Source organism: Macadamia integrifolia, chromosome 1 (assembly GCF_013358625.1).
Source record: "Macadamia integrifolia cultivar HAES 741 chromosome 1, SCU_Mint_v3, whole genome shotgun sequence".
In the NCBI taxonomy this organism is placed as follows: Eukaryota; Viridiplantae; Streptophyta; class Magnoliopsida; order Proteales; family Proteaceae; genus Macadamia; species Macadamia integrifolia.
Window position 1 is genome coordinate 36,299,006 of NC_056557.1, and position 11,732 is coordinate 36,310,737.

The 11,732-nt window shown below is 35.8% G+C and overlaps 2 pseudogenes; one reads left to right on the forward strand and one right to left on the reverse strand.

Annotated features, from left to right (window-relative positions):
* Positions 1–7,395: 7,395 nt before the first annotated feature.
* On the reverse strand, positions 7,396–8,354 carry LOC122093537 (annotated as a pseudogene).
* Positions 8,355–8,573: 219 nt separating this feature from the next.
* LOC122087025 lies at positions 8,574–9,711 on the forward strand (annotated as a pseudogene).
* The last annotated feature ends 2,021 nt before the right edge of the window (positions 9,712–11,732 follow it).

Below are 11,732 nucleotides of genomic sequence, written 5' to 3' on the forward strand. Positions count from 1 at the left end.
GAAACTACAAGTTAATAGATGAAATGGTGAAGGGAGAATTACTTCACCACTGCTCTATATGCCATTTGATTAGATCGGAGGAGTGTTTTGAACATTGATTAAACACTAAGAGTAGGAGTTTATGATATCATAAGAGTCTAATTACAAGGTCACATCAATATTAGAAAATACGTATGATAACAACATGAATGTATTTAATACATATTTAAGATGATTCATATTTAAAAATCATTGAGCAAAATTATGGGCATATATTAATTTACAGCAATCATATACATCATTTTTCTACCAAAAAAAAAAAATAAAAAAAATCATATACATCATTCAATAAATAGAACAATAACATATATAGAACATGAATTTTCTCAAAAGGAAGCCCCCAAATAATCACAATATAAAAATAATAATTTTTTTTTTTAATAATAATAATAGGAAAAGCTAGAATTAAAGATCATAATTAAGGTCATTAGTTCGACTTAGTTCATATTTTGTTCTACATGTATTTTGCTATTTTGCTATAGATAATATATAGTTCATGTTGACTACTTTGCTGCTTCTTTGTGGTGGAAGATTGTGGAACCTGAGGGATCATTTATCTTGGAAAGTGTAGCAAAATGTAGAAGTAGCCATCTTCATGCTTGCCAGAATTCCTTGCACCTCCACTGCCTCTTTTTGAGTAGCTGTAGTAAATTTTGTGTCGATGAACCTAAACTTGTCCTGAAAGAGAATTGTATACGCACATTCTGAAGTTAAGTTCAAAAGATTCATTGCACCAGCATAAACCAAAATTGGGCACAACAAAAAAGGGTAGGAAAACTTGTATTCGAGCTAGCCGGACAATCTGTATTTAGAACCAAAATTCATTTATATTTTGGCTATTTGGACCCCATGATGGTACAATGTTTGGCTCTCTTAACCTAATTCCATTAAAAAAATTCTGAAAATTGCAAGTGGAAGGTGGACCAAGGACAATTCTAATTTTATTTTTCTATAATAAAGAGAAGCTTTCCTTTTTTTTGGTAAAATAAAGAGAAACTTCCCAATAATCCAAAATGCTGAGATTACATTACATGGCCTTATTTCCTCCACTCCAATCCACTCCGATGTTCAAAGTTCTGAGTTATAACTCACCTCCTCTCACTTTCATGAATCATGCACCATTATCTTCTTCTTCTTTTCACGAATTTACTAAGTATGCTTTTAAAAGTATAGAGAGTTAGAATATTATGTCCAGGGTTAATGATGAGAATGACTTTGGGCTTTTGGATTTTGAAAGCTTGGCATGTAGGATCACATAAAGAAACCCTCATGTGTCCGAATCCAAATTATCGAGCAATGAGGTACAATGAGTATTCAATGGTTGAAAGAATTTGGACATACACTCCAACTATTGAATGCTTACTACATCTCAATATCTCACCATCTCATCATGGACGATTTTGACGAGATGTAACCCTCACCAAGTTAGTGATGGTGGAATAAGAAAGAGGCAACAAAAACAACTTTTTTTCTCATCATTTTTCTTTTTAGGGTTTCCATTATTTGATGCGACTTAAGTGAGCAAATAAATCTTGTCGGCCATAACCAATGATAAAGCTATTAAATAATTGCACCCAGAATAATCATATCGAAACATTTGAATGATATGGGCGATTTGAATCGGTAAAAAAAAGAAAAAAGAAAAAATAATAATAATACTAAAATCCATCTAAAAAAAAAAAAAACAAAGGTAAAATTGTTCGATATGATTAACCAGAATATTTTTTTAAGGTAATCGATACCATGCACTAAAATCATGCATAATTGTTCACTTTCATTATTCTGGGATGATACATGATGGAGAGGTAACAGTTCTTAATGACCTCTGCCCATTTTTTTCATGGTTGTGGTTGATTAACTAAAAACCCTATACGACGCTCGGCATAGGGTTGGGATGTTATTTTGAGGTGGGGTTGATTGAGTCGGATATGACTCGTCTCCAATTTTTCATCTCAATTTTTGCCTAATGTTTTATTCGTGGACAACATGTGTATAATAGTCGATCCAGTGCATGTGGATGCTAAGGTTATTCTACTTCCTCAATCGGGTGTGGGTCTCAGAGTCAACCCCTCTCTTCTTCTTCATTTCAGGTTGAGAGAGTGAATCTGAGAGACAGGAGCATAGCTCCTCTAATCTCTTCTCACTTCTTCGTCGTTTCAGGCTGAGAGGAGAAAAATCCTCAATCAGGTCTAGGTCTCAAAGTCGGCCAAATGGTTGTTCTAGGGGAAAGGGGTTTGAATAACCCTAGCATCCACAGTTGTTGGATTGATTATTATACACATGCCACGTGCAATGCAAAAAGAGAATTAAACAAAAATTAGAGGATGAAGAATTGGAGATGATCTGCATCCGATTGGATCTGCTTTCCTTCTAGTCTTTTGAACTAATTGTGTAGCTATGGTGTTACAAAATGTGAATCGACAAACTTGATCTTAAAAAAGCTATACAACTACTTGAGTTTGAAAGCTGTGAGATCAAGAAATGAAACCCAAGTGACGCAATTTGTTCTCATAAGGGGGAATTATTGACTCACTGGGTAAACTAAGGTATTTATTGACAACGTTTCTGCCATTTCTGTATTCAGAAACATAAATTCACGTTTCTGGGAATAGAAACGGATTTTTAGGTGTTTGATAAACCTTGTTTATTGAAACGTTTTTTACACACAATGTTATTTGATAACAGCCGTTTCTGAAAATGTTTCTTGTAGGTTTTTTTTTTTTAAACAATATAATGAAAAAAAAAATTCTAATTTAATTTAAAAGGGAATCATAACCCTTTGTTCCGACACGAATTAGGCGACCGTAAAATCTTGCACACTTGCACACTTGATTGTACATCAACATTTTTAACTACTACAAATTAATCTAGAAAACATTATATACTTTTAAATTTACAATATGTTAAATGGTACCTTACACAACAACAAATTTCTAGCCTAGGTCTAACTACCACCTTTGTTTAGGCCCAACTTATTAATAGGATCAAAGATATCTGTAAATATCATTCTTTTCTCCTCAGAAACTTTAATATTGCTTTTCAATATTTTTTTCTTCTCCTCGTCTTGTATTGCTTTTTGTAAGTATCCCTTTACAAAGTTAGAGGACGGAGATAATGAAGATGAATGGGTATAAATCCTTAAAGTTCCTGCACAATCGAAAGACTGTGCACTAGAGGAACTGCTGTCAACACAAATTCATTTGAAAAATTTATATCCTCGATCTTGGGTCTGTAAGTTATTTAAAGTGTATTAGGACAATAATTTCCAAAATTATGCAATCGCACATAAATTTTTTAGATAAAGTTATAACCCAGTTGATTTTGGGCAACACCAGAATCTACGACTATAGTTCGTTGCGGTCTTCGCGACGCGTGCCATACATTGTCTTTCGTCACAATTACATATTCTATATTCATCTACCCACATGGAAAAATCATTGTGTTGTGAGCATATTAGGGTTGTGTTTTGTTGTGAACTTATTGCACAATCCATTACAAAATTCGCATCTAACCATTATTGTGTCACTGGAAGACATCTGTACCGCACAAATGCTACATGTCATACGTAAAGTATCAAGTGTAGAAAAAATCCCATAGCATAAAAAGAACAAATAATAATAATAATAATAATAATAATAATAATAATAATAATAATAATAGTAATAATAATAATAATAATAATAATAATAATAATAATAATAATAAAACCACTACATGCATCCACAACCTGATAATTTAAAAAAGAGTATTACTAGTACATCATTCACAAGTAAGGTAAGTACCTATAAAAGCAATTACATTACTCACTACATAGACAAACATAAAATATAAATTGACATTCTCGAAAAATATTACGGTCCACCTAATGGAATCGGAGCCATTCCCCTTGATATAACCATTTGATTGGCTATATTTAGGTGTACCAAGGACATCTGCATGGTTGAATGCCTCTACGACGTATTAGATATAGAAGGATGATATACATGAGGATTGGGATTCATAGGATCTTCTATAATCCCTTCATTAAAAAAATCTTATGTTTTAATAAAAAAATCTTATTTTTTAATAAAAATAAGGATAAAATTGATGGATCTGAGCCAATACAGCTGATCCAAAATCGACAACGCTTTAACCCGAGAATTAAATCCTTGCCTAAGGTTGTGTGTGGGGCTCCCAGCCCAAGCTAGTCCCTTTTCCTAGGTAGATTTGAATAAACGAGTAGAACTCACAACCCAACTGTTTATCTCTTGGATTATTACCAAAAAAAAAAAAAATTCTTGGATTGGGCGGCACGGATATAAATCGGACTTAGTGGGGTGACGTCCAGCTAGCGTCTCTCTCTCTCTAAAAATTTTTTTGGCACACATGCTTTATTCTCTTTCTCTCTTTCTCTCTCTAGAATTTTATACACATTTGTGGAAGACTAATGTTTGGTTGAGGAGGTATGGAGGCTTAAAAGCAGGGTTTTGATCCGTTGTTGTGGGTGCAATCGTGCGATGAATATCGGATGGTTGAGACAATATCGACACACACCTTGATGCCGTGTCGACCATCTGATCCTCGCCACTCCGCCGCACCTACGGTAGAGGATTTTTTTCGTTAAAAGCATGACTTCGTTTTTCATCTTCACGTCTCCCACGGTCCCACCTCCACTCCACATAGTTAACCAACATTAAAAAATAAAAGATCAAGTTTTCCTGAACCCGATCCATTCATCGTGGGGCATCAAGATTATATAATAGAGAGGGAGGGACGGAAGGAGGGGGTCACATATACGCATATAGAGGTTCTATCATTCACCCATTGGCATAGGAAAACTTTCTCCTTAAAAAACAAAAAAAATCGGTTATAACAAATTCAAACGAAAACGATGAAGTATTGAAATAAAATGTAGATATTCACGATATAAGGGCAAAAATGAAAACAAAGAAAAGATAAGGATTGTTGATGAAGCAATGGTATTAGGATAGCTCGAGATCAATTCGTTTTTCCAAAGCAAGGCGCCGTTAGATGGGGCATCAAGCAACCCAATAATAACATCAACAGAAGCAACAAACCTATGAACATTGGTGGATGAAATGTCTTTTTCTTGTCTCTCACAAGTCAAATGAACATCCATTAAGTGCATCTTGTTGTAACAAAACGTTGAACTAAGAAGTTATAACCTTCTTTTGATTTCCTTTTGTTTTATTCTCAAAAACTCTTTCAAGGTTGGGTTCGGAAGGTTTTTAGATACTAAATTTATAATTTTATTTGGTTACCCACTTAGTATAACTTTAGAAAATAACATCTTGATTGATCATATGACAGATTTCAGAGGACCCACAAGTTATATTATGAAGTCCTCTAGCTGAGGAGGTTCCACTTGGCCAAAAGATAAGGGTTGGTCCAACTAAGGAAAAAAAATTCTCTACCATTGTCATGTAAGCCTCTCAAATTTTTTTTACATATACAAATTTTAGACCTTCTTTTGATTGTCCATTGTTTTATTCTCAAGAATTCTTTCGAGTTGGGGTTAGGAAGGGATTTTAGAAACAGAATTTATAATTTTAGTTGGTTATGCACTTAGTATAACTTTTGGAGAATAACATCTTGATTGATCATATGACAACTTTCAAGAGTGCACACAAGTTATTCTGAAGTCCCCTAATCGAGGAGGTTCTACTAAAAGGTAAGGGTTGGTCCAACTAAGAAAAAATTTCTCTACTATTGTCATGTAAGCCTCTCTAAAATTTTCACTTAGTATAGATTTTAGACCTAGATGAGGATGTGATATGATAATTGAAGCTGGTTCTTTGAATATTTAGGATGCAAAACTTTCTCTAAGAAAATTCCTAATAAACTGAAGGACATCATAGTCCTCCTCTAAACTCATGTAATCTATAGTTCTCTAAATTTTTTTATTAATTGTTATTTTGGATTTCTTCAAATAACTCCAGTGCAGAATTGAACCTCATGTTCCATAATCAAATATTGTAATACCATGAACGTACCCATCCATGGGTTGTCCATGTTTTCAGGATGAACTTACGTTCAAAACCCTTTAATTTTGTAACACCTCATTCTTTGAGCTCCCGTATATTATTCAGAGAATCTTCTCCCATATCATTAATAGAAAAATTTTCCCATACAACTAATATATCGTACAATGTACACCCACTCACATGTTTCTTATTTTTAATTTTCTAAATTTATCTTTCCCTCAGTCATGTGAGCCCCATATGGATGATATCATTTTTTACGACACTATTAGTGTAGCATGGGAGATTCACGTCATACTTATTGTGTGGAAACTACGTAATTTTAGATTTTTTAATGGGAGAGTTAAAACCCTTTCCCCATGCCCTAAGTTGTTAATTAGGTTTATTGTTGATGCTAATAAATTAAGCTCTGAAAATCGTAGTTTGTTCCATAAATGGTTGGGATAGACAATCAAGCATTTGTGCATAAAAAAATAACTTAACGTCAAAAAATAGTTAAACATTTGGTTGTTCCAAATTAGTTCTTGGGGGGAAAAAAAAAAAAATAGAAAAAAAAGAAAGAAGAGAAGACACATGCTGGAAGCTGTTCTTGAATACTTAATACCATACCCTGATTCTGAGTTTTTAAATCTTGATTATAAGGTGTCAACATGATCTTGCCTCTTCACCTCCATTAACCAGTTGATTATTTTCATTTTTTGATTGCATAAACTAGTGGATATACCGGCAGGTTAGCCGAACTCACAAAAGAAATGGTACAAAGAATCTAAACTAGGGGATATATCTTCAGAGCAGAGGCCTTGAGGATCTTAGTAAGATCTGTTAATTATAAGAATTAACCCATGAAAATCCACAATTCCAATTGTGGAAATGGCGAAAACCCGCTTTGCTGATATCATGTAAAGGCTTTCAACTTAAAAGTTCGAATTGGTAGGTTGAGGAACTCTCAGGTGTATAAGGGGGATTACAGGCTAATTAGTAGCCGATGTGAGACTAAACTCTTAACAAAAATCCAACTATGATCTCTGAATTCAAAAGGGACAACCAAAGAGTATGGAAACCTCATCTAGCTCATCCGTTGTTTCAATGTTAGCTTTCAATTCAAACAGGACATGGCAAGCAATCATGATTCATAGCCCCAACTGCCTGCTTTAACCTCAACTTATAAGACTTTTGACCTAGTTAAATCTCTATGAAAGGATCCAATCAATGGTGTGCCATGATCCTCTAAACATGAGACTCTATGGGAAATTCCATAACCCCTGTTCTCAAATGCTTTCTTCTCTTATATAGTGTGGCAAAAGAAGAAGTTTCTGATCATTTTATAGAGAATACTTAGCTGATAATATTTTGATTTTCTGCAAACAATACATAATATTCTCTTGAAATGATTAAACAAAGGAAAGGCATCATTTGTTGGCAGCTAATGGAAGCATATAGTTTCGGCCAAACTGGAAGTAGCTTATAACCTTCTCTTTAGGTGGTAAGTTTTCTTTGATAACAGGAACTTGGATGAAATTCTGAGACCATTCATAGAGTAAAGGGAGACTCTCTGCATCAAGTAGCTTCATTCCTCCAACTTCTTCTGAGGCATTGAGCCAAAAAGGGATCCAACCCACTACTATATCCAGAAACCCAATCTTCTCTCCTCCAAAGAATTTCTTCCCTTCAACCTGCTTCTCCAGAATTCTCAGTGTCTCTAATGCAGACTCTACAGCTTTCTCTTGTTCCTCTCCTTGGGCACAATATGCTTGCCATACACCCATCAAACACTGCACCCAAAACAATATATTAATTTAACAAAAAAGATTCATCGAATAAGAAAGCGTGAGTAGCCCGATGTGAAGGCTTATAAGGACTTGGACACCCTTTCCTTAACGACTAGCATTTAAGGATGAGTTCTACCCAAGTCCCAACTAGTGGTATCCTGGTGAGTTTGTTACCTTTTCATCTACAAATTTAGCCCAGAAGCAAGCCATAGCTCTCTGATAAGGATCCACAGGCAGTAAAGGGTACCCTTCCCAGGTATCATCGATGTACTCTAAGGATAATGAATGATTCTGCAATTGGTTTCTCATCATGGACAAGGACAGGAGCCTTCTTATGAACTGGGTTACACTGGAGAAGAATTGCCATTATTGGATGAACCGGTAAGATACAAACTTCTGGCTACCATAAGCTGCCTGTTTATGAGGATTCATGAAGTTATTGGAGCAGCCTGTTCATGAGGATTCATAAAACCACTACATGCAACCACAACCTGATAATTCATGAAGATGATCATTGCTTTACTTATTGGAGCAGCTTGTTCTTTCCTTGTGTTCCTGAATGTTATATTTCAATTGGTTTCTCAAGTTGTGGAGGTCCCTTTCTTTTGTCCATCTAATATTGAAAGCTCAGGGGAGGTTGGTGATAGGTTTCAAAATAGAGGGGATGTGATTGATATTAAGGCAAACCTCAGGTGAGGGGAGTGTAATTTCCTCTAAATAAATTGATTACCAAAACACCATTACAAGAAGCTTGTGTATTAAAGCTGTGTTTTGGTCACTGGCTTTCTCTCAAAGTGACAGTATGGATGGATGGATGGACTGAGTCTTCTTCTGTTACCTTGAAATCACTAGACTGATCAGTTCCTTCCATATATCATCTTTACTTTCTGATCTTTGGTGTATCGTTACAGGAAACAAGAAAGAATGGCGGTTTCCTGGAAATCTCATCCGCTTGAGATTGCTTACAACTTCTTCGGTTGGATTGCTTTCATCTCCTGGTCCTTCAGTTTCTACCCACAAGTTATCCTCAATTACAGAAGAAAAGGGTAACCCATCCCATTAGTATTATCCTTTCCCCTGTTTTGGTTCAATTTGATTTGATTATATGATGATGATGTTGTAATTAATTGAATTTTTTTTTTTTTTGGTTTTAATAGTGTTGTGGGGTTGAATTTCGACTTCCTGGTTCTGAATTTCACGAAGCACTCGTCATATCTCATCTACAATGCTTCTCTGTTCTTTAGCCATGTGGTCCAGAGGCAATACCAAAACAAGTATGGCGGCGGCCATGGCGGTGGCGGTGGTGATGGTGGTGATCAGATGATTCCTGTTGCTGCAAATGATGTAGCTTTCTCAATTCATGCTGTTGCATTGACAACAATCACTCTGCTTCAAGTATACATCTATGAAGGTGGAGGCCAGAAAGTCTCTAAAACTTGTATTGCAATCACTTGTGTTGCTTGGGGTTCTGCTGCTATCTGTTTCTTCATATCTCTACCACACCATTCTTGGCTTTGGCTCATCTCTGTCTTTAATATAATTCAAGTGGTTATGACTGCCATCAAGTATATTCCTCAAGCTTATATGAACTGTAAGAGAGAGTACAGAGGGATGGAGCATTGGAAATATCTTACTTGACTTACTTGGAGGTTTGATGAACTATGCCCAGATGGCCATGCAATCTATAGACCAAAGTTCTTGGGTTAACTTCTATGGGAATATAGGGAAGACCCTACTGTCCTTGCTTTCAATCTGTTTTGACCTTCTCTTCATTTGCCAACATTACCTGCTTTACTATCCTTCTAAGAAAGAGGGAGTAGTACTCTCTCCTAACAAGTCTTCTTTGGAAAACTCACCTCCAGTTCCAGAGAACAACATGTGAGGCCAATGTTTCAGAGATATAATCTTTTATCTTTACTACTTTATCTGTTCTCTTTCCAGTTAAATGTGAAGGAAACTATTTTTCTTTTTCTTTTTTAAATCCACTGCCAAATCAATGCTCGTTAATGGGCTATGTCATGGAAATTCTATGCTTACTACAACACACTCGCTCATTAGTTAGTCAGTGGCGGGTTTTCGTTACTGGTGAGCAACAACAACAACGACAATATCCAAAAACCTTATTCCAACTTAATAAGGTTTATTACATGGAGATTTCAAACAAGGACGAGCGCAAGATTCCATACAAAAAGATTGACGATGGAAATTCTGAACAAGGTTGAATTTAACAACTTTCTTTCTCTCAATATTTTTTATCAACTCATTCAAAATCCCTGGTGCCTTGTTTGTGTATGTAGTCAGTGACTACTAGTCACCACCCACACCAACTCCTCCTCACACCTTTTGGCAGTGTTTATCAAATTTTTTAAATTCCTTGTGTATCCTATTTTTGTATTCCCCTGATTGGTTTACCATTTGGCCTTACTCTAATCTTCATACACTACCCTCTTACGAGTCTAATCACACCCCCTTGTTTTTGACAACTCACCATCTCATCCTTCCTATCGTAAACTCTTCCACTTCCAGACATCATGGCTCCATCACCCTGATCGTCATATTTCTCTCCTCAATTTACAAGGAGATTTGTTCTCAAGATGAAAGGAAACAAAGTTTCTTGAAAGTAGAGATTACAGTGACAGGAAGGGGCCAATATTATTCAATAATAGCGGTTCATGCACTTTGAAAACTTGAAGTGCTCTATCTCTATCTCTTTCTTTATCATACCAGGTTATTACTCCAGAGTAGTCTCACTCTCACCTCGAACCTTCCCTTTCTTGTTTCCACATCCAAGTATGGAAGAAGAGATGGTCAAGTGTTTGACTTTCAAACAGTTCAAATGGCTAATTAATCATGTCAAGGAAACTTATCACGTCTGCTAATCAAGATAATATTTTTTTTTTCTTGTTCCTCAGTTTAATGGGGATTCATGATGCCCAAAGAAGTGCCTGTATTAGAATAGAATATAGTAAATGGCTAGCAAAACCCTAGGTAAGATCTAAGGTTCTCTCTGCAAATGGGTTGAATGTCAAGAGTCAAGATAGATCTGTTACATTATGAGAAAAGATGTTTGAGGGACGAAATGGTACAGAGGGTGTGTGAATATATATTCACTATGTCATTTTTGTTTATCAACTTAGCCTTCGATCAGGACTTGAAACATGGTGAGCATGGGAGGTGGGTCTAAGTGCTAAGAGACCCAACTCATTGCACTAGTCTAAGCTTCAGCACAAAACAAAAATACCACATGATTCTATTGCATCGATGAGAGATTCTTAATTTTTTATATCACTTTAGGTAAGATGGTTTTAGATTAAAATTTGACTAATGAGATAAACGTGGTGACATGACAAAAGAGATCCTGACTTTATGATAAGGACAGTTCATGACATATTGTGATGTTCGGTTTTTTTTGTTTACCATTGTTTATCTCAACGTAGAATGCAAGGAAAATAGAGTGAGAAAAATGGGAAAAGACTGGGCATGCTGCTAGGATGCCCAACTTGTCACTCTAGCCCCCCCCCCCCCTTTTCGAAATGACCCCAGCTTGTCAAGTGGCTTTCCAACTTGCCCGTCGCGCTAACATGACTGAAATAGATTTTCATGAAACAAAACCACCCATCTGTGAACCACCTAATTATGTGGCTTATAGATTTTTGTAGTACGCATTTTTCAAATAGTTCATTAACCTTGTTCTAATTCTAATGATTTCAATCTAATACTCTTCCATTCTTACCAGGATTACTAATCTTCTTAAGGCAAATGGACATTTCTCTTCACTACCATTCAACAAGAGGGTGCAAGTGGGCAACAGCAAAGTCTACCAACTTATTCCTCCCCGTGATATAAATGGCTTCTCAAGGCAGACTCTGTATTTACTACATTTTCAATCTGCCCATTGGTTTGAGTTTTGAGGGGGGATAGGATATTCAAAGGAGCATGGTGT